Below are 24,053 nucleotides of genomic sequence, written 5' to 3' on the forward strand. Positions count from 1 at the left end.
TGGAAATCAAAGCAAATGGAGACCAAAGCTCTGATACCACTTGTAGGATCGGAAGTATGTCTAGAGGGGGGTGATTAGACTACTTGACCAAATAAAAATCTAGCATTTTCCCAATTTTAGTTCTTGGCAGATTTTAGCAACTTAGCACAAGTTAAGCAATCAACCTACACATGCAATTCTAAGAGTATAGCAGCGGAAAGGTAAAGCAATTGCATATGAAGGTAAAGGGATGAGTTTGAGGGAGCAAACGCAATGTTGACACGGAGATTTTTTATCCGTGGTTCCGATAGGTGGTGCTATCGTACATCCACGTTGATGGAGACTTCAACCCACGAAGGGTAACGGTTGCGCGAGTCCACGGAGGGCTCCACCCACGAAGGGTCCACGAAGAAGCAACCTTGTCTATCCCACCATGGCCGTCGCCTACGAAGGACTTGCCTCACTAGGGTAGATCTTCACGAAGTAGGCGATCTCCTTGCCCTTACAAACTCCTTGGTTCAACTCCACAATCTTGTCGAAGGCTCCCAAGTGACACCTAGCCAATCTAGGAGACACCACTCTCCAAGAAGTAACAAATGGTGTGTTGATGATGAACTCCTTGCTCTTGTGCTTCAAATGATAGTCTCCCCAACACTCAACTCTCTCTCATAGGATTGGATTTGGTAGAAAGAAGATTTGAGTGGAAAGCAACTTGGGGAAGGCTAGAGATCAAGATTTATGTGGTTGGAATGGAATATCTTGAACTCAACACAAGTGTAGGTGGTTCTCTCTCAGAAAATATGTATTGGAAGTGTAGGCATGTTCTGATGGCTCTCTCCACGAATGAAGAGTGGGTGGAGGGGTATATATAGCCTCCACACAAAATCTAACCGTTACACACAAATCACCAAATTTGGTGGGAGCGATTCAAAGAACTCGGTCAGACCGATTTGGTTCATAATGTGAACGTTAGGATTCTCGGTGGGACCGACATGTCAACTCGGTGGGACCGATGTCATTAGAGTTAGGGCATAACGTAATCTCGGTGAGACCGATTACACAAACTCGGCGAGTCCGATTTTGGTAATAGCCAAACAGAGAGTTGGTCAGGCAAACTCGGTGGGACCGATTCGCTCATCTCGGTTGGACCGAAACGTTACGAAAGGGAAACAGAGAGTTTGCATTGCAATCTCGGTGGGACCGATCGCTCATCTCGGTTTGATCGAAACGTTACGAAGGGAAACAGAGAGTTTGCAACCCCATCTCGGTGAGACCGAGATCCCTATCGGTGAGACCGAATTGATTAGGGTTTCTGGCAGTGGCTATGTCAACTGAACTCGGTGGCTCCGGATGGACAGAATCGGTAGGGCCGAGTTGGACTTTTTGGTCTAGGACATATGTGGATATGAGAAAGTAGTGGAGGGTTTTGGAGCATATCACTAAGCATTTTGAGCAAGAATCTCATTAAGCAACACCTCATCCCTTCTTAATAGTATTGGCTTTTCCTATAGACTCAATGTGATCTTGGATCACTAAAATGAAAAATGTAGAGTCTTCTGCTTTGAGCTTGAGCCAATGTTTTGACCTTAGCATTTTGAAGGGTCCACTTCCTAATCCATGCCATGCCAAACATTGAGCTTTCCTGAAATATTTATCTTGGAATAGCATTAGCTCAATGAGCTATATGTTGTTAGGAATTACCAAAACCACCCAGGGATAGTTGCACTTTCACTATGGTCTTAAACAGGCCCCTCGCGCCTGGTTCGAGCGCTTCGCCTCTGTGGTGACTACCGCTGGTTTCTTGCCAGTGATCATGATCCCGCGTTGTTTGTTCACACGTCTCCTCGTGGTCGGACTCTTCTCCTTCTCTATGTTGATGACATGATCATCACAGGTGACGACTCTGACTACAGTGCCTTTGTTAAGGCCCGCCTTCGCGACCAGTTCCTCATGACTGATCTTGGTCCACTTCAATATTTTCTTTGGATTGAGATCTCCTCGACCTCTGATGGCTTCTACATCTCCCAGGAAAAATACATTCAGGATCTTCTTGCTCGTGCTACTCTTGGTGATGAGCGCACTGTTGTGACTCCTATGGAGCTCAACGTTCAGCTTCGTGCCTCTGACGGTGACCCTCTTCCTAATCCTACTCGCTATCGCCACCTCGTTGGCAGCCTTGTCTACCTTGTTGTTACGCGTTCCGACATCTCCTATCATGTTCATATACTGAGTCAGTTTGTTTCAGCACCCACCTCTGTCCACTATAGTCATCTCCTCCGTGTTCTCCGATATCTTCGTGGCACTTTCTCTCATCGCCTTTTCTTTCCCCGCTCAAGCTCTCTTGAGCTCCAGGCCTACTCTGATGCTACATGGGCTAGTGATCCCTCTGATCGACGCTCGCCGTCTGCATACTGTGTCTTTCTTGGTGGCTCTCTCATTGCCTGGAAGACAAAGAAATAGACTAACGTTTCTCGCTTGAGTACAGAGGCTGAGTTGCGAGCCATGGCTATGTTGACGGCTGAGGTGATTTGGTTACGGTGGTTATTTGAGGATTTTGGAGTGCCTGCTACTACCTCGACTCCCTTACTGTCAGAACCGGTGCTATCAGTATTGCGCGTGACCCGGTGAAGCATGAGCTCACCAAGCACATCAGTGTGGATGCCCACTTTGTGCGTGCTGCTGTGCATGATCAGACTCTTGCTCTTCACTATGTTCCCTCTGAGTTATAGTTGGCGGGAAGGCACAGACTCAAGTGCGGCATGGTTTTCTTCTCTCCAAACTCAGTGTTGTTGATCCACCATGAGTTTGAGGGGGGTGTTAGATGTGTATAGTCCCTTTTTGGTTCTTCCCCATTGTATAAGGGGTTTCCTGCACTTCACCACACATGTATATGTAATGGCATTTGGCCTTCAGTGAATATTAATTGTTGTTTATCCAACAACATTCACGCCAATCATAAAACAGTGTTTGTTAGTAGTGGAGTGGTAGGCGGACGCAAATCAAACCATCATTTTTCTTCTAATTACACTTGTAAAAGCATCGATGCATCTCCGTCGCTTAATTTTATTTGTCATTCTGTTCAGTACCTGGTTTGGTTCAGGAAGAGCTCTTTTTCCTATGCAAAATGTATAACGTATATGCTCCTAATTCTGATTGCAGACATATTCATCGCGCTAGTGTTTTGACATGACGCGGGGAACCAAGAGCCGTTCAACAGCGCGTTTCTGGGATACGCCACCGGTCTGGCACTAAAGGTAGCGGTGATGATCTGGTTTCAAGCCGCGCTGCTAATATATCATGGCATCTTGCAGCCTGCTCTGTTGCACATCGTTCCTGGCGCATGACTGGTTTGGTCGCCGTTCACTCTCCGTGGAATGGAGAGGTGAAAGCGGGCAAGTAAGCCTGTCTACTTTGTCCCTTTTGTGTAGTGCTGGGATCAGAGAAAATAACTGGCAATCTGGATCAGCCTGGTTTTGAGACGCGACTTGTTTGCCACTGACTGTTTTGCGTTGGCAGTTACTGCAGTTGGAGTGGGAAGCTGGAGAGGAGGAAGAAGACGAAGGTCCCAACCGGCAGAGCAAAAAGGTGAACCAGCCCTCGCCTTTTTAATTACTAGGAGAAAGAAACATTGAGGCAGTAATTTCTTCAGGCAAGATCGATTGGCAGCTAATTAAGTAGGCTGGATGGCATTGAGAAACCCAAAAACGATTTACATACACATGGTAGATCGTCTCTCTCTCTCCTTCCACCCCTTCCTTTCATGGCCATCGTAGACTGCACCATGTGGCATTCAAACTTTTCTCAAGGGGAGAGTTTCCTCACACACACACACACATGCACATACGCAAGCACACGCACACACGTGTAGTACAAACTTAGAATTTTTGGAAATAATGGGAGGCCGAGCAACGGCCATGTGAAAACATGAGGTATATAGCTTGTGGATTTCCATTCAGTGTACAAGGCCTGCATGAGGAATGGATAAAGAAATATATCTTTGATTCCCTTAGTTAAATCTTATCCTTCATCGTCAATTATGACTAAGCATACATAGTAATCGCTAGTTTCTCTTATATGCTTCCGAGAAGATAAGACTGGATATTTTAGTTGCTATTAATTATTTCCCTTCTTTCGCTAAATAGTAGTCAAACATGTTATTAATGTATTTTGTAAGGATAAGGTCGAGCATCATGGCCACTATGTTCTATATATACTGAATTTGGTGTTCAGTATGACATAACAAACACATATTGTGAGAAGGAGTAGTGTACATTGTTCTCTAGTGCACTTTGTTCAGCAAGTTGGGTGAAAATGTTGAATAAACCATCAAGTTTTCATACATTTTTTCATGGCACAGGTTTGCCTTCTCATGATGATGGCTGCACCGTTTGCACAAGCTGCTGGGAGGCCTGTGGCATCCTTACGATGGGTAGCGGGGTGTTGCCTGAGGAACTATTTGTGTTGTGGTGTTGGTGCTGTTGCCCCGACATCCCATGCATCGCAGGCCACCTCTGTACCTTGAATTATGGTTTCGCCTGATCTCCTCTCATAACATAGTTGATATAACATAGTAGCATCACAAAGGTTGCATGGTTTCATTGATTCATCTCTTTTCTACTCCGTGAAACTTGTGATGCCACTTTTGAACAATGTCATTGCTATGTCTTCTTATAACTAATAAAATGGGAGGATATTTTCATATTATTTGAATTGTGTTGTAACATTACCTACTAATGTGGATGATCTGAGTGGACTACATAGATCGGATCTTCTAAAGATATAATCTAGGACTTTGCGAGATGATGAAATTGTCCTTTATCTTGGTCGACACCTTTTCGTAGAAGTGTTGGTCGGCCGTCTGTGTCTTTTTGCGGTGCATGCCGTAGAGTCCTCCATGTTTTGTAGTTGTACAATAACCTTTGAGGCAACCGGGGGTGGTACGTCTGAGGAAGTCGGTGGCCCAGGAATATTCATAATGAGATCTCGACCATGGATGCCAAGTAATTTGCCCCGTGCTGATGTCGTCGGGCGACCCGGTCACTTATGTTTTGACTCAAGGAGTCGCTATGTTCATCGAGTCGCGAGACAGCGGGAGGAAGGAGACGAAGGTCCCAAACGTCAGACCAAAAAGGTGGACTAGGGCTCGCCCTAGTTGTGCTCTCGGGTATTTTCAGTTACTAGTAGGAGTAAGAAGCATTGCAAATTGCTCCCTCTGTTCAATCCGTATATATGTAGTCCGTATTCATATATTCAAAATATTTTATATTTGTGAACGAAGGGAGTAATTAATAGTAATGCAACAATTTCAGGGGAGGCCAGTCAACAGCTAACTAAATGTGCTGGATGAGACTGGAGACATGTATAAACGATTTACACATGATAGAACTACTCTTTTCTTGTCAAGGAATGGAAGAATGGATGATTTTATCCGTTCGGAACAAAACCCAATATTCATCCAGTTAGACGTTGTTCTGAATTCTGAAGCTTTTGAAAGTTTTCTCGCAGAAATATGTGTGTGTATTCCAGTTGTATCATTAGCAAACCAAGGTTGTATATATTATAGCACAAAGAATGTTTGGTTGATTCGTTCAGGCGAATCAGGTTTGTGGCTGACTGCCAAAGTCAGGCCAACTCCAGCGCACGACCCCAAACAGACATCTGTTTTGTCTGGATTCTGCCCGTTTGGATATAGCAATGGGGTCGTGTCTAGGCCTGTCCTGTGATGCGGTCGCCGTGCGCACAACGCGCGGACGCATCCTTTGGCCTCATCATGTCCGCCACGACCAAAAATGCCCATATATTCATATTTCAATGTTCAAAACTAGTTTGCACGTCCAAATATTAATTGTCTGAAAATAAAAATAGTTTTACAACCCAATCAAAATTGTCTCTAATAAAATAGTTTTACAACCAAATCGAAATTGTCTTGAATGAACATAATGAAACCAATACATCTATTGGTTGCCAATGTGATTCCACATGTGCTCAACCAAGTCATTTTGAAGATCCAAATGAGTGTGCCAATCATGCATTTCACGATGACATTGGGCAAACTCCTCAAACGTGGCCGGTTCTTGGTGCAGGGGCTGAACATTTTCACCTTGAAAATCAAATCCTTGGTCGAAGATGCTGTTATCACGCTCGTCCTCGACGATTATGTTGTGCATGATCACACAAGCAGTCATCACCTCCCGAAGCTTCCCTTCATCCCATGTCAATGCAGGGTTTCGAACGATACCCCATCGGGATTGAAGCAAACCAAAAGCACGTTCCACATCCTTTCTAGCACTCTCTTGCATTTGGGTAAATCTCTTTCTCTTCTCACCTTGGGGGTTCGAGATTGTCTTCACAAAAAGTTGACCACTGAGGATATATACCATCAGCTAGGTAGTATCCCTTGTTGTACTGGTGGCCGTTGATCTCAAAGTTGCCAGGTGGGGAGTGGCCTTCTGCAAGCCTTGCGAAGACTGGAGAACGCGGCAGCACGTTGATATCATTGTGAGAACCTGCCATGTCGAAGAAAGAATGCCATATCCAAAGATCTTGCGAAGCCACCGCTTCTAATATGATAGTGCACGCTTTAACATGCCCCTTGTACTGGCCCTGCCAAGAAAATGGACAGTTCTTCCACTCCCAGTGCATACAATCTATGCTACCAAGCATGCCTGGAAAGCCTCTAGCCGCGTTGGTCGCCAACAAGCTTTCTATATCAGTGGCATTTGGCTGCTGAGGGAGTCCTGGATTAAGGGGTCCTCGGGCGTTTGGGCTGCGTAACATGGGCCGGACTAATGGGCCGTGAAGATACAAGATGGAAGGCTTCCCCCCCGTGTCCGGATGGGACTCTCCTTGGCGTGGAAGGCAAGCTTGGCGTGCGGATATTAAAGATTCCTTTCCCTGTAAACCGACTCTGTACAACCCTAGCCTCCTCCGATGTCTATATAAACCGGAGGGTTTAGTCCGTAGAGGCAAGGATAATCATACAGGCTAGACATATAGGGTTTAGCCATTACGATCTCGAGGTAGATCAACTCTTGTAATCCCTATACTCATCAAAGTCAATCAAGCAGGAAGTAGGGTATTACCTCCATTAAGAGGGCCCGAACCTGGGTAAACATCGTGTCCCCTGCCTCCTATTACCCTCTATCCTTAGACGCACAGTTCGGGCCCCCCTATCCGAGATCCGCCGGTTTTGACACCGACAGCTGCCTCAAGTACTCAGGGCCAAACACTGCCACCACAGCCTTGTAGAACTTGTAAAGTGACAACAGACATGCCGACTCACTCATGCGCACGTACTCATCCACCAGATCGCCTGGAATTCCATATGCAAGCATGCCGATGGCCGCGGTGCACTTCTGGTAAGAGGAGAATCCAAGCTTGCCAAGGGCATCCGTCTTGCACTCGAAGTATGGGTCATGAGCAACCACTCCCTCTCGGATACGATTGAACAGATGCCTTGCCATACGAAAACGGCGACGGAATTTATCCGGCTTGAAGAGCGAGGTATTCGCAAAGTAATCGGCATAGAGCAAGGCGTGGCCTCTCTCTCTATTGCGTTTCAGGTTGGGAGCACGGCCAGGGACTGACCCCATGTACCGAGGAAGCTGCCCAATGTGATCGTGAACGACCAGTGCAACCACCACCAGATCTTCGTCATCCGAGGACGAATCATCCGATGAATAAATGAAGTGGTGGAAGAAAAATTCATCTCCACTGTCCATACCTTTGTGGGCAAAGTGTTCAACACCTTGCGGTCGTGGTGGCAAAGAGGCCGCGATGATCATCTCGATGCAGCAGGGGTGGTTGGCGGCCGGCTACTGGCCGCTCTAGAGCACCCGGCGGAAGCTGCCGTGGTCCATATCCGTCGCCGGTGGTCGTATCCCCTCTGGCACCGGCTACAATGGCGACGGCCAAATCTCCTCCAAGCGATGGCCAGAACTCCTACGAAAGCGCGGGCGTTGTGGCGGCCGTGTCGAGACGTGGTTTGGTATGGATGGGCAGGGGGAGGGAGCAGTGAGGAGGCGGTCGGAGAATACTGGCGGCGCCGGTGGCGGGATGCGGCGGAGGAGAGCGGGTGGAGGCGTTGGAGGCAAATGGAGTGCTAGTGTCCCCGACAGGCGGGCCACGGGGAGGACAAGGGCGTGTGTCCAGCCCGTCCGCGTGATGTCCATTTCACCCCAAACTCGGCACAAGTTTGGGCCGGGAATGGGTAAAAAACGGACGAAATCCGGACATTTGTCTATTTGAAGCCGCGCCTTGAGTCATGCTATTCGTCTGTTCTACCCTAAACGGACGCACCAGAACGGAATGGGGTCGCGTGCTGGAGTTGGCCTCACGGCCGTTTCTGCCTTTGGCGCAGACAAGAGATTCTACACTGTAAAGGAAAAAGCTGAAAGCTCTCTTGTCTCGTGTGTTTCTCTTCTCTTGCACCTTGTCGGAAAACAGTGTGCACCAGGGACGCTCGATTCCATGGCAGGCATCAGTTCAATCGATCATGCTACAGGGAACCGGCACTATCTTCTTTTTCTTTTTCTTTTTCTTTTAGGTCGTGAACGCAAGTCATTTGAGATATTCACATAGGACTTACATAATTGGTACGTTGTGACAAAACTGGACGCACACGATGAAATATATAAATATTCCTATGGTAGATTTATCAGCATCAGTGTGCAAAGTGTTTGATGTTTTGTATGAATGGTTTGGTCTGAACAATAAAGCCGACCACTCAGGACCTACTTTTGGGCTCTTTTTTTTGTATTATTCTATACTAGCAAAAGGGCCCGTGCGCGGAGAAAAAAATTATAATCTTGAATGACCATGATCACATTTTTTTTCATCACCGAGATACACTATCACTTTCAACTTCGGGAAATCATGTACATTTTTTAAACTTGTGAACATTTTTCACATTCATGAACACTTTTACAAATTTGCAAACATATTCTAAAATCAAGAACATATTTTGAATTCATGAACATTTTATAGTATTTACAAACATTTTTAGAAATTACGTTTTTTTAACAATTTTCTTGAATAGGCAAACAATTCTAAAATGGACGAACATTGTTTTAGAAATCGGTGGAATAATTTTTGAAATTCCCGAACATTTTCTTGATTTTACAAACATTTTTTGAAATGCATGATCATTTTTGTATAAACTATTTTGTATGTCACGAACAGTTTTTCAAATATTTGGTTATTTCCCCATTCATGAACATTTTTTGAATGGTGATATTTTCTTAAATTTCATTAACATTTTTTGTACACGAATTTTTAAAAAGTCATGGACGTATTTTGGTTTCATGAACATTTGTTTTCAAAATTTCAAACATTTTTCGAGCCAGATTCTTTAATAAAATTGCAAATATTTTTTGAATACATAAACATTTTATGATTTATTAAAACTTTATTTGGAAATTATTTTAATTTTGAAATATTTTTTGTATTCCGAATTTAATTAAAGTAGAAAAACGGAAAAAGATAAAAAAGGAAATGTTAAAAACAGGCTGCCCGGACATGGGCCGGCCCAAATGGGCGGGCCGCGCCTTATCCCTTCGCGCAGAGCCCAGTATGGCAGGTCGCTACTACATGGGCCAGTCCAGACGGGGATTCCCCTGTGTGAAACATTTATATCACTTATACGTGACATTTGGATCCCCTCTAGTTAGGGTTTTCTCTCCTCCCGGCGGCGCCTGGCACCGACGTGGAGACCGCGATCCCCTGCGTCTCCTAGACCACTGATCGCCGGCGGCTTCGGACGTCGGGCTCGTGTGCGCGCTGGGCGATCTGTCTAGGGTTCTCCCGCCCGCGGAAACCGACTTCTCGGGCAAGAGATCTGATGGAAGGCTCAACGTCGGCGTCAGCCGCAGCGATGAGCGACATGGAAGCTATGATGAAGGAATTGGGCCTGAAAGAAGATGATCTGGAGGATGTTGTGGTTCAGGATGGCGACATACCAGAGGAAGCGGCGCGGTGGATGGTGATCCTGCGGGTGCACATGGATAAGCCGTACAGTCAGTATTGGTTTTTTCGTAACATGCGGGTTGCATGGGATCTAGCACAAGAAGTCAAGTTCCGCCCTCTAGAAGACAACCTCTATACTCTGCAATTCTCCTACCTGGGTGATTGGGAGAGAGTCATGGAGGACGGCCCCTGGACATACAAAGGAAAAGCTGTCGTAATCGAGCCCTATGATGGTTTCACCAGACCATCGTCTATTGTTCTTAACAAGATTGAGATGTGGATCCAGATCCATGATCTCCCTGAACTGTTCTTCCAGTTGATTAAATCGCTAGCATCTACTGTTGGTGACTTCATATTTGCTGAGCCCAAATCCCAGGACTTTGAGGGGAACTTTTTTAGGGTTCGAGTGAAAGTGGATGTCACAAAGCCGCTCAAGAACGTTGTATTGCTGGTGATCAAGAAGAGGAGAGAGATATTCAGGGTGAAATATGAGAGGCTTCCAGATTGGTGTGCTGTCTGTGGTATGCTAGGTCATCAGTTCAAAGAGTGTGGCGATGGGATCCATCCCCAATCTGCGCTTGTGTTCAAAAATCTGAAAGCTAACTGGTTCAGGAGCCCAGGCCATGGACCAGGTGCTGCAAGAGGCTTTGAAGGTGGTCGAGGGAGAGGTAATGGTCGTGCAGGTCATGGAGGCCGTGGCTCGGGTTGAACACAACAAGATAACTTTGACCAGGCTGTTGATCTGGATACAGACATGGAAGAAGGAGACGGGAACCGCAAGAGAGGAGCTCATGCAAACACACTCTTGCTTACTTCTTCAGGGACCAACCCATCATCTTCGATGGAACCCCAAGCCCTCGCTACAGCCACCGTTCCACAGAGTCCCTCGTCGAAGCAAGACCTCAAAAGAACAAAGACCAACCCCCGTCAGTTGGAGAAGAACCCAGGGAAGAACAAGTCCTCAAACACCCAAAACAATGCGCAAATGGCGAGCCCTATCAACTGGTCGCGCCTGGCGCAATGAGTTGCCTAGTTTGGAACTGTCGCGGGGCTGGCAGACCTGCGACAGTTCGTGAGCTTCGAGATCTATCGAAGCTACTTGCCCCCTCTATTGTATGCATTCTTGAAACCCAGATAGAGGGCTCGCGTGTCGAGAATCTGGTAGGAACTTTAGGTTATAATAAAAGCTTTGCTGTAAGCAGCTCCGGCAGGAGCAGTGGACTAGGCATTTTTTGGAATGAGGAAATAAAACTCGAAGTTATCGGTTATTCTGAGTACCACATAGATGTTCTAGTTGAGCAGATGGTAGAAACTAAAACCAGAATCACCTTTGTGTATGGTGAGGCCCAAACAAGTGCAAGGTACAAAACTTGGGACATGTTGCGCGGAATTGCTGGAACTAGCAACGACCCATGGGTAGTGATTGGAGACTTTAACGAAGTACTTCATGCCCATGAGCATGATGGAACCGGCCAACGAAGCCAGGCGCAGATGGACGCCTTCCGAGATGCTATTGACACATGCGGCTTATCAGATATTGGTTATAAGGGGCAAAGCTGGACTTTTGAAAAGAAGGTGATGGGCGGTACGTACACCAGGGTGCGCTTGGACCGGAGCGTGGCTAATCCTGCATGGGCTTTGGCCTTCCCAGATGCATCCCTTGAGCATCTCACCGCAGCTACTTCTGATCATGTCCCGTTGTTGCTTCGGCTTCAAGCAATGCATGCATGCAGAAGGGGACCACGGCCGTTTAAATATGAGTTGTGTTGGGAGCGCGACCCAACACTGGAGACAATGGTGCATGCGGGGTGGAATCAGCATCCTGGGGATTCGGTGGACCAGGTGAAGGCTAAACTCCAAACACTGTCGGGCGACCTGTCGACGTGGGATCGGCAACATTTTGGAAGCGTGCGCAGAGAGATAGCCGAATTAAAAAAAGGAACTACAGGTGTTGCGAGAATTTCCAGGAAGATCTGGCCCCTCTCGACGGGAGACAAAAATCTGCGACCGCCTGGTTGAATTGTTTCATCGCGAGGAGATCTTGTGGAGGCAGCGAGCTAGGATTGATTGGCTCATGCATGGCGACAAAAATACTTATTTCTTCCACATGAGAGTGAGTAGGCGTCGACGGAAAAACCAAATTAAATCCTTGCAGCGAGCTGACGGGCAGGTAACGGAGAATGAACTGGAGATGGAAAACATGACGATCTCCTTTTACAAGGACTTGTACACGACAGAAGGGGTTGGTGATATGGCACAGGTGCTAGAAACAGTACCATGCAAGGTTACGCATGCAATGAACGCCTCGTTGAATGCCCCATATAGCCCGGAAGAAGTCAAGACTGCCCTTTTTCAAATGTTTCCCACCAAGGCACCGGGACCAGATGGCTTTCCCGCTCACTTCTTTCAGAGGCACTGGGAGACGTGCGGAGACGAAATCACCAAAGTCGTTCTTAAAATTGTTGAGGGCACAGAATCTGCAGCATGTATCAATGAGACAGTCTTGGTGCTAATCCCTAAGGTAAAAAACCCAACCCTCTTGAGCCAGTTCCGACCCATCAGCTTATGTAATGTTCTTTACAAAATAGCGTCCAAAGTGATCTCTAACAGGCTGAAGGTGATACTACCTGACATTATATCTGAGGAACAATCTGCCTTTGTCCCTGGTAGACTTATAACTGACAACATCATCACTGCCTACGAGTTCCTACACTTTATGAAAAGAAATAAAGCTAAAAAGCACCAGTCGTTTGCTCTGAAGCTAGACATGATGAAGGCTTATGACAGGGTGGAGTGGCTATACCTGAAAGCAATCATGGTGAAACTAGGGTTCACTGAGAGATGGGTGGACATAGTTATGGGACTGGTTACCACTGTTAAGTTTTCTGTCATGTTTAATGGGAAAAGATTGGAGGAATTCGAACCTTCACGAGGAATCAGACAAGGGGACTCAATATCTCCGTACTTGTTCTTAATAGCAGCAGAGGGCCTGTCGTGCCTGTTAAAATCAAAGAGTGAGTCATCCAATCTGGGTGGTGTGCAATGGCTCCTACGGCGCCGCCAGTTAGCCATCTATTATTCGCTGATGACAGCCTGCTGTTCTGTAAGGCAAATTGTGCGGGAGCTAATGAGGTGAACCTAGTACTGAATACATACTGCCAAGCATCCGGTCAGCGAGTAGCAAGGGAGTGCCGGAAGCTACGAGGACAGAAATAAAAGGTTTACTCAATATTCCCAATGAAACTTTAAATGAGAAGTATCTAGGGATGCCGTCAGATATTGGGAGTTCGAAGAACGGGGCCTTCAAATACGTCAAGGATCATTTATGGAGTAAGGTACAGGGCTGGGTGGAAAACACCATGTCATCCGCAGGCAAGGAGGTTTTGGTGAAATCAGTTGCCCAGTCCATACCTATATTCTCAATGTCATGCTTTAAACATCCAAGGGGATTATGTGAACACCTTAATATGCTTATTAGGAAGTTCTGGTGGGGGAGCAAAGATGGCAAAAGGAAACCTCACTGGGTATCTTGGAAAAGTATGACACAGCCGAAGGGAATGGGAGGACTAGGGTTCAAAGATTTTGAACTCTTTAATATGGCGATGCTGGCAAGACAGGCTTGGAGATTAATCCAAACACCAGAGTCCCACGCTTGTTGAAGAGCATATACTTCCCTGATTCTACCGTCTTGGAGGCGACCTTGTGCAACCATCCCAATCAGATATGGCGAGCCATCATCGAAGGCAGAGATACACTCAAACAAGGTCTCATTCGTAGAATTGCCAATGGTCAATCTACTCGTATTTGGGAGGATCCGTGGCTGCCAAGAGATGAGATGTTACGGCCATATGGGAGCATTCACCCCAATCCGCCAACCTTGGTTTCGGAACTGATCGATCACACTAGCGCTTCATGGAACAGTCAGCTAATCAACCAAGTGTTTATGCCCATGGATGCTTGTACCATTATGGGGATCCCGGTGTGCACTCGCAATCTCCATGACTTCTGGAGCTGGATCTTTGAAACGAGTGGCAACTTCACGGTCAAATCTGCTTACCGCATGCTTGTAGCGACAAGACAGCGCCGGGAGGCATGGCTTGAGGGCACTGCTGGAACATCAAACAGCACGTCGGAGGAGGGGGCTTAGAAAACGTTGTGGAAGACCCAGGTTCCTGCAATTCTATGGCGTTTATCAAAGCACTCTCTCCCAACGGAGGACGTCAGGGCTCATCGGCATATGGCAGATAACGCTACTTGCGGTTTATGTGGCTCGGCTGATTCGTGGAGACACTCTCTGGTTAACTGCACTAGCTCGAGATGGTGTGTGGGCTTTAGTTGATGAGGAGCTAGCACAAAACCTAGTCTCAACCACGGAACCCAACGCCAAGCAGTGGCTCTTCACCTTCATGCACTCGCTATCACACGATCAGTTTGTATTGCTTGCGGTCACTCTCTGGGCGATCTGGACAGCGCGGCGCAAGGCTATTCATGAAGGAATAGTCCAATCGCCTCAGGCAACTAACAACTTTCTCAGACGCTTCATAGCTGAACTAAACATGATTAAAGTGGAAAGGCCTATGAGGGGAGGAGCTCAATCTATGGGCCTGTCACGAGCTGCACGCCCCAAAGCTCCCCCGATCGGCTACGCCAAGATTCATGTGGACGCGGGAGTAAGAGCAAGGAAAGGTGGATCAGCAGCTGCTGTATGCCGGGACAGGCAAGGCAATTTCCTAGGCAGCTCCGCGTTGGTGATCGCCGGTCTAGAGGACCCAGCCATACTAGAGACTATCACTTGTAGAGAGGCATTGGCGCTGGCGGAAGACCTTAATCTGCATAATTTTGTCGTTGCATCTGATTCCAAGCAAACAGTGGCTGACATCTTAAGTGGAGGCAGAGGCAAGAGTGGTACTATTATCCAGGAGATAAACACTAGAGCAACTCTTTTTCATTGTAATTTTTCTTTTGAAGGCCGTGCTGTTAATGTCGAAGCACATAGACTAGACAAATATTCGCTTAATATCGGTCCGGGGCGCCACCTCTGGTTAGGTCAGCCCCATGACCCGAGTTGTATCCCACCCATTGTGGTCTTTGATGAATAAAATTTGGCTTTCCCCTCAAAAAAAAAACTTATACGTGACATTTGTGGGTAATTTGTACGACGTGCCATAAGAAGAAATAGCCCCTTTATTATTATTAGCAAAAGTGTCCGTGCGTTGTAACGGGAGAAATAAAATCAAAATCTCCAATGACCATGACCATATTTTGTTGCATCACCAAGACACCCCTATCACTCTCAATTTCGTGTAATCATGAATAATTTTTGAAATCACGAACATGTTTTAAAATTATTACACATATTTGAAATCGTGAACATTTTTCAAATTCATGAACACTTATACAAATTTCCGAACATTTTCTAAAATCAAGAACATTTTTGGAATTGATGAACATTTTATACTATTTGCAAACACTTTTTAAAGATTCCGAACATCTTTATAAACAATTTTCTTTAATCGAGGAACATTTTTATGGAAATTGATGGAACAATTTTCGAAAATCACAAACATTTTTTGATTTAACTAACAGTTTTTGAAATACATGATCATTTTTTGAATCAGTGGACATTTTCTGAATGACTAAACTATGTTGTAAGTCACGAAATAGTTTTTGAATTTTAGGATATTTCTCCATTCATGAACACTTTTTGAATTGGCTATTTTTTCAATTTCATTAACAATTTTTGATAGAAAAACTTTTTAAAAAATCATGAATTTTATTTGATTTCCCAAAAAATTGTTTTTAAAATTTTGAACATTTATTGTGTAAGCAATTGTTTTTTACAAAACAGCGACCATATTTTAAATCCACTAACATTTTATGATTTATGAAAATTTTATGTCAAAATACTCATTTTTTTAATTTTCGAAACTTTTTTGAAATCCCAAACTATTTATTGTAGAAAAGAACGAAAACAGGAAAGAAAAATGAAAATAGAAAACAAAATCAAAGAAACAGGCCAGCCTGAAATGGGCCGGCCCAAACATACGTGTAGCTTCTTCTCCCAGCGTGCAGAGAGCATTATAGGAGGTCCCAACTGCAGGGCCGGCCCAGATGGGGGAATTCCCCTGTGTGAATTTTTTGTATCACTTATATGTGGCATTGAACTCATGAAGCATGCGCTATCCCTTCCAGCTCGCCGCCATGTCTGGCTCGGACAACCAGATGGACTTTCTTTCGTCCCTGTAAACGTTATGACGATATAATAAAAAGCTTCGGAATTTGTCTAAAAAGACTTATAAGTGGCATTGGTGGGTAATATTTTGCAACTTTAGAGGTAATTCCATGACGTACCACCAGAAGCACAATAGCCCCTTTACTATTATTAGGTACTCTTTTTTCCTTGTGGAGCTTTGGAAATGAGAGAATTTGAATATAGTAACTCTCGGAAACTCTTATTGGATGAGAGAGATTTAATATGATATTGGCATGGGTTCTACCAACTAACGAAGAAGTATTTGACTGGATAAACAGACAATTTCCTTTAATGGACGAACATTTTTATGAAAATTGGTGGAATAACTTGGGAAATTCATAAATATATTTTTAGTTAACGAACATTTTTTTAACTTAACGAACATTTTTTGAAATACATGACCATTTTTTGAATCTGTGAACGTTGTATGAATGAATAAACTAGTTTGTAAGTCATGAGCAGTTTTTCAATTTTTAGGATATTTTTCCCTTCATGAACATTTTTTCAATTGGTGAAATTTTTTCAATTTCGTTAACAATTTTTAGTGCACAAACCTTTTTAAAAAATCATGAACATGATTATTTACCAAAGAAGCAAATTGTTTTTTACAAAATCGTGGACATTTTTTTAACCCAGAAACATTTTATGATTTATGAAACATTTTTTTCAATACACAATATTTTTAATTTTAGAATTTTTGTGAAATCCTAAATTATTTAAAGTAGAAAAATCAAAAACAGAAAAGAGAAAGGAATGATAGAAAACAAAGTTAAAGAATAGGCCGACCGAACATGGGCCGGCCCAAACGGGCGCACTGTATCTTCTGCCAGCGCCTAGAGCGCAGTATAGGAGGTCCCTACTGCATGGGCCGGCCCAAGCGGGAGATTTATGTATCTCCCCCCCCCCCCCCCCCCCCCCCCCCCCCGCCCCCCCACATGTTGTAGTTTTTTTTACAAAAAATATCTGTCATTACACATTTAGATTTATGCATCTGTCCCCCCCCCCCCCCCCACCCACCAAAAGTTACATTTCATGGTGGAAAGTTTGTATTGTCTGATACTGAACACCAATGTTTTCCCGTAAAAGAAAATAATGCCTATGCATATGCTTTTATATTATTATTATTGTTTCAAATTTATTCATATATTATTTTCAATTGTACAACCATAATTTTTCTTATCTCTCTCGTTCCACTACATGCTCCTAGTCAAAGATTTTTTTAATAATGGGTGTTTTTATTAACTCAAAATATAGCATCAAGCGGATACAAAACATAATGAGCCACACCCGGTCTATGCATAACTAAGATGCACACAGCCAAAAGCAGAAGTCTGACAAAAATAAGATAAGAAAATCGACATATCGACAACAGTGAGTCATATAGTACCGACACTATGCCTCTGTCGAAGGAGGTGGTGGAGCGATCTGGAGATTATGCTGCCATCCATGTTGAGTAAATATCTCCCTGGCCACTTGCTCCAACCGCATAGACGCCGCCATGAACAACAGTTGGTACTCCATTCGGTGTAGCATACACCATACTAGAGGCTGGGGCGCCACCTGAGGCGGGCCTATGCACACTTATTTTGTCTGGGCAGTTCGGTTGTCATGTTTGGTCATCAGTATCACTTATGTACATCAATATGGGTGTATGTTGTATTGTTTGAGTTCATTAGGATCTATCAGTATCACATCAATCAAACTACATATACTATGTTATTTGAGTTCAGAACCATCATAGGCAATGATACGTCTAACAAGGATATATAACATTTAATTCAAAAGGAAAGACAAAGTAGAATTAAGTGCTTCAGTTTGGCCGAAGAAAGGAACCTCATGATGCCATGACTAAGGAACCAAATATAAAAGAGCACCTTTCAGAGTACTCCAGAGGTATGACATCATCCATTTCCACATCAGAATCATCGGAATTCTCCTGATCTTCATTTCGATGTACCCAACACAAATGCTACATGGATTTTAGTCAGCTGCAATCCCCACTACTTCTACACTTCCCCTTTTTCACACCGAGGAGCAGAGACTGATGCAAGTTGATCGAACACAGAACAACATATAATTGCCTAGAGATGCGCTGGGCCTGAACAACAACAACAACAACCGTTGAGCCAGGTCTCCTTCCAGCAGCCTCAGCAACAATATCCATCAGGCCAGGGCTCCTTCCAGCCATCTCAGCAAAACCCACAGGCCCAGGGCTCTTTCCAGCCTCAACAACTGCCCCAGTTTGAGGAAATAAGGAACCTAGCGCTACAGACGCTACTTGCAATGTGCGATGTCTATATCCCTCCATATTGCACCATTGCTCCATTTGGCATCTTTGGTACTAACTGAGAAGAGAAGAACTCTAGTAGTAGATATATGATACACCGTTTTCTTAGTCCATGGTTTGGTCGTTGTAGCGGTGAAAAAATAAAGTGACATGCACTATCATGTAAGAACCCGAACTATACTAGTTCAAACTTGGGAATAAAAGACAAACACAGGTCTTGTCTACATATGATTGTTTGTTTGAGTTCCACTCATGTGCCCATTCACAAGTTCACCCCTAATTATATATATTATGCATTAAGTAGATATTTATGTTGCATTAATCTAAAGATAACAAAATGAGTCTGAAATTTGAATTAAATTGAAGTATTTCCTTGGACTTTCAAATGGAGTATTATTAAAGTAGTAAGGACTATCCTCATCCTTGGCTTGCCCTTGATCAATTATTTCCAGAGAAGCATTCAATTCGTCAATCAATTACATTGATTTTTGCGGCTGGTACTTCTCCTCAACATGAGTATATTCATCGCGGCTACTCCAAATCGGCATGAATGAGGTACCGGTGCTCTGGAGCACTAGTACCTAACAGCTTCTCATGTGAAGGGGTGCGGGCACGGGAGAGGTGTTTTTGGTGGGCCAGGGGAGTAAGAAGCGGCCGTGGCAGCGGTGCAGACACCCACAAAGCCCCGTAGTTTGTTTTTCGTTTACAGGAAAATGCACATCCAGACCGGCCTGCGGGCCGATATAGGACCGTATTGGATGGCAAAACATGTCCGGATGGTTGCGAGCGGTTTGAGGGTTAGCTTTTGTAACGCCCGGTTAGTTATGCTATGGTAATTCCCTGCTAATGATGTCACGTAACCACGATTACTATTGTTAACCTCACAATGATTCAATCCCATTCAAATTCAAATTTAAAATAAAGGCAAACATCAAAATTTCCAAACATTAAAACTAAAATCTTCGAGAGGTGGAAAATAATGCATAAGTAATTATGGTGGAGAAACCACACTTTTATAAAATGTTTAAATACTCTAAAAGAATAAAACAGTGGCTTAAACTATTATTTAAATCCTTTTAAAATAGTAAAAATGTTCTAACTAAATTAATTGGGTACCAAACTTTTGGTGGCAGTGGTATATTTAGTAGAACTAATTTAGATGCTAATTATATAATTTACAAAATTAAAGTAAATTGAAAAATAGGATAAAACATAAAAGGAAAGACAAAATAAATAAAAGCAAAAGGGGGCAACCCCTCGCTGGGCCTCGGCCTAACTGGCCACTGGGCTAGCTAGGCCGGCCCAGCCGCCTCCCTTAACCCCCCACTCCCCATCGAACCCTGGCCCGATCGCCCCACTTCCCCCACACCCCGTCGTCAGCCTCACCACCTGTCGATCCCATCTGGATCGGGGAGGGGATCGCCCCCATCAACCCCGTCGCCGTCTCCGGATCGCCCGCTCGCCCATCGCCCGCCGGAGTCGCCGGGCCTCCTCCCTGCCGCCCGTCTCCGGCTCGCCTCCTCTCTCGCTCCTCTTCCCTGACCCAATCTGGATCGGGAAGGGGCAATGCGCCCGACGCCCCCCTTCACCGACGCCGTGCGCCAACACCGCCGCCCGAAGACCTCGCCGTCACCGGACCTCGCGTCGCCTCCTCGTATCCCTCCCCGACTCGCCTCAAGCCATGACGACCCCCTTCTCGGCAACGCTGTGAGCCGCCCCCATTTCCCTCCTCCTCTTTCCACCGCGTTCACCGCGTCGCCCGCCGTGCCCCTCGCCGCGCGCTCGCCCACCACCGCGCCAGCCCCGGTCCGTGCCCTCTCCTGCATGCTTGCGTGCGCATGACCCTAGCCGCGCCTGCGCCGTGATCCCCTTATCCACCCCGCCTTCGTCCCGCGCTCGCCGCGGTCCCCATGCTCCCTGGCGCCCTCTTTCGGGGGCGCCGTCTGCCCCTGTCCCGCTGCTCGCTGCCGCGCCCCCCCCCCCCGCGCCTCGCCACCGCTCTGCTACTACGCTACTACTGCGCTGTGGCCGCCGCCGCTTCCCGCTGCTCTGCCAGCGCCGAAGCTCCCGGTTGGCTCCGCCGCTGCTCGCGTTTAACCGCCGGCCTAAACGGCCTACCCCCCCCCCCCCTCGCTAATGAACCCCCACTGACCTGCTGACACCAAGACCCACATCCCCTAATTAACCATTTAATAAATTTAAACTCTTAAATTAACATTAGTGTATGACATGTGGGTCCCCTATTAATTAAACTAATTTAATTAAAATCTATTAACTTCAAGTCTATGACATATGGGCCCCACTGAACATTTGACCAGTCAACGGTCCAGTCAAATGCTGACCGGATAGTTGACCAGAGGGCCCCACCAGTCAGCCTCTGTGCTGTTCTCCTGGGTACCTTTCTGAGTACACCTAGCATTTTGCATTTACAATATTTGTTTTAAAATAAATTAGAATAATTTCAAAAAAATGATTGAAACTTTTAAAATTAAAAAAAATTATCCGTAACTCGGATGAAATTACTTTATACATGGAAGTTGCTCAAAAAATGAGACGAATCCTAATACACAGTCCGTTCTTCTGCCACACGTCCCTAGCATAGCGAACATGCAACCACCCCCCTCCGGTTCGACTGTCCGAAAATGTCAAACACCGGGAATACTTTTCCGGATGTTTCCCCTTCACTAGTAGCACCTAGTACCGCGTGAGGCATACCTAGCACCACTTATTGTAATGTCATGCATCGTCATGCATTTGTTTGCATTGTATTCATTGTTTCTTGCTCCTCTTCTCTCCGGTAGACTACGAGACTGACGCCGGTGCTGCCCCGGTCGACTACGGTGTCCATGACCCCTCCTTGTCAGCAGAGCTTCCAGGCAAGCAAACCCCCTTGATCATCCCGATATCGCCTACTCTTTCCTCTACTGCTTGCATTAGAGTATTGTTACTGTTTGTCGGTTTGATCCTATACTGCTGCATGGCCTGTCTTTGATACTACTTATGTGTTATTTGTTAGTACGCTTGGAGAAAATGCCTTTGATTAGGGCATCTTCAACAGCGACCAGTAAATTTCCTCCCGCGTTCGTCCACGAATAGGGGATTAGTCCGCGGACACGGATACAGGAATTGGCCATCCAACAATGTCCGCATATATTTAAAACACTTAAAAAATAGGATGAAATTCATGCAAACACAGTGGATTTCATACAAACCGGACAAAAATGTTTACATTTTGGACATTTTTTTTACTAAAAACTCTACAGCCGGTGCCGGCGAATATCCACTCCGGCAACATGAATACCCTTGACTAGTCTACTGCCGGCCGCAGCAGATCTCCAATGTCGTCCCCATGTTCGGCAGCTGTGAGCCCTAGAGGTATATGCTTCAGCGCAAAGAGCGGCTCGCCTCCTACCGCTCATCGGAGTGGAACAACCAGTTGATGCTTCTGCCGATGGGGAAGGGTCCCTACGCTACACGAATTAGAGTTGGTTTTGGGTTGGGGGAACGGCGGTGGCCTGTCAGAGGGCAAGACACCGACTGTGTACGCTGGTGTCACCTGGTGTGGCATTCATGGGACCCAAGCGGCAGCGCCTCCTCAATGATGGCAGCGAGCGCGGACGTGTTGGACACCACCTCGTCGATGTCCGTGCAGCCCGCTTCTTTCTCTGTAGGAAGGACGCGGTTACGCTCGCGTTGACATCGGATGACTCGGTCACATGCACGAGAGGGGCGGTACAACATGGCACCGTCAATGGCAGCCATGATGCCCGCGCCACCGTGGTCCCTCCCAGTGCCGACCTGGAGCAACTTGCCACTCCTCGGCTCGTGACCGGCGGGCTTTACGGTCCACCTAGCCATTTTTTATGCCAGCCAACTCTTCTTCCTGCTCGTCAGATGTCATGGAGAAAACTGTTCAAGGAGGAAAATGATGAGTGGACGTGTGATGCGCTTCTTGCCCAACATCTGACATTGTTTAAATAGCGAGGGGACACGAGAGGAGCCAACCGGCGTTCTGTTCAATGCCAACTGGCTCGCGAACGAACATGTGGCCGGAGTAATTATCCTGGCACACACGCGGGTTTAATGGTGGAAGGCGGGCAGTCTGCAGGAATGAGGCAAGGATGCGTGTTTAGCCGGCGTGCAGCGGGCAGCGCCCTCGGCCGGCGTGCTGCTTCCATTGCGGAGGTAGTGAGAGGTCGCGTCCGCTCTGCAGCGCATGAATGCGGGCAGCTGGCGCAGAGCGGGAACGCGTGCAGGTGAGGGAGGAGGGGGTTTGGGTGGGCACGGGTGGTGAGAAGAGGTCATGGGTGTTGTCCGAACGCCTGGAAAGCCCCCCCTCCATGTTTGTCTCCGGTTTACGGGAGAAAGTACGTCCGGACCGTTTGATGGACCAATACAGGCCCGCATTGGATGGCACAACACGTCCGGACCATGTGGTCCGGATGGTTGTGGACGGTTTAATTGAGGGTCGACGTTGGAGATGCCTTAGAGTTTATGAATCCATTGTGTTTTTTAATCATAAAAAGCACTTATAACAAGTTATAAGGAAAGACACGTTTATATGTTAGGTTCGGACTCCAGCTTTCCTCTTACATATGCTTTATTGTGATCCGACTGATTCCAATAGAGTGAGCCTAGCGTTGTTTTTCTGGAAACTTGCGGGATAAGGAGACATGCATACACATTCATTCAAGCAAATCACATCCATTCTTTTTAACTCATTTTTCTTCTTTTAATAATATAATAGATCATTTATATTTTTATCTCAAACAGTTGACGTGTAATTTATACTGTAATCTGAGGATAATGTTTGGATTTACTTTCAAATATATTTGAAATGGCCATGATGGAATCACATCCATTTATTTTATTATTATTTGAATTTGATCCAAAAGATAAATAATGAGTAGAGGTCATGTCAACTTTTCTGAGAACTTTGCTAATCAAAATATAATTTGTATTTAAAAACATCTTTTTAGCACGCATGAAAAACATAACGCGTATCTTTTCACACATGATGAACGGTTGTCATAAGAACTCATGGCATGCCACAAGCTCCCTCCGACCCTGCCAACATTGTTACAGCTGCACTCGCAAGCTTTATCGTAGATGATCATTTATACGATTTGCGTAAATCAAAATAAGATCTACAAACGAATAGAAGCTAGAACGTACCTTGGCATGCACACACATTGCAAGCCATACTAAGCTGATAAGTGTTAATAACTTCTACAACATATACAACACTTAAGACAAGTAAAAGCAATTTGATGAGTCATGGTCTATCAAAGGCACATTACTAGTCTAATCCATCTTAACAGGTCACACATGATTAAAACCTTGTTTGTGTGCAAGTCAAGCTTATCTAGTTTACATGTAACAACTTGTAGAACATTACAAAATTTATGTTTGCTAATAACCTCTAGAACACTACAACACTTGACATGTAAAAGGAATTTGATGAGTCATGGCCTACTAAAGCAAGTTATATTACTAGTCTTATCTACCTTAACAGGCCACACAAGATTACAAACTAAGTTCTGTGCTAGCCATGCTTATCTAGTTTATGCG

The 24,053-nt window shown here is 45.5% G+C and overlaps 1 pseudogene; it reads right to left on the reverse strand.

Moving 5' to 3' along the window:
* Positions 1–6,300: 6,300 nt before the first annotated feature.
* LOC109760466 (uncharacterized) overlaps positions 6,301–24,053 on the reverse strand; it is a 36,873-nt pseudogene continuing 19,120 nt past the window's right edge.

This window comes from Aegilops tauschii, chromosome 6, assembly GCF_002575655.3.
Source record: "Aegilops tauschii subsp. strangulata cultivar AL8/78 chromosome 6, Aet v6.0, whole genome shotgun sequence".
Taxonomy (NCBI): Eukaryota; Viridiplantae; Streptophyta; class Magnoliopsida; order Poales; family Poaceae; genus Aegilops; species Aegilops tauschii.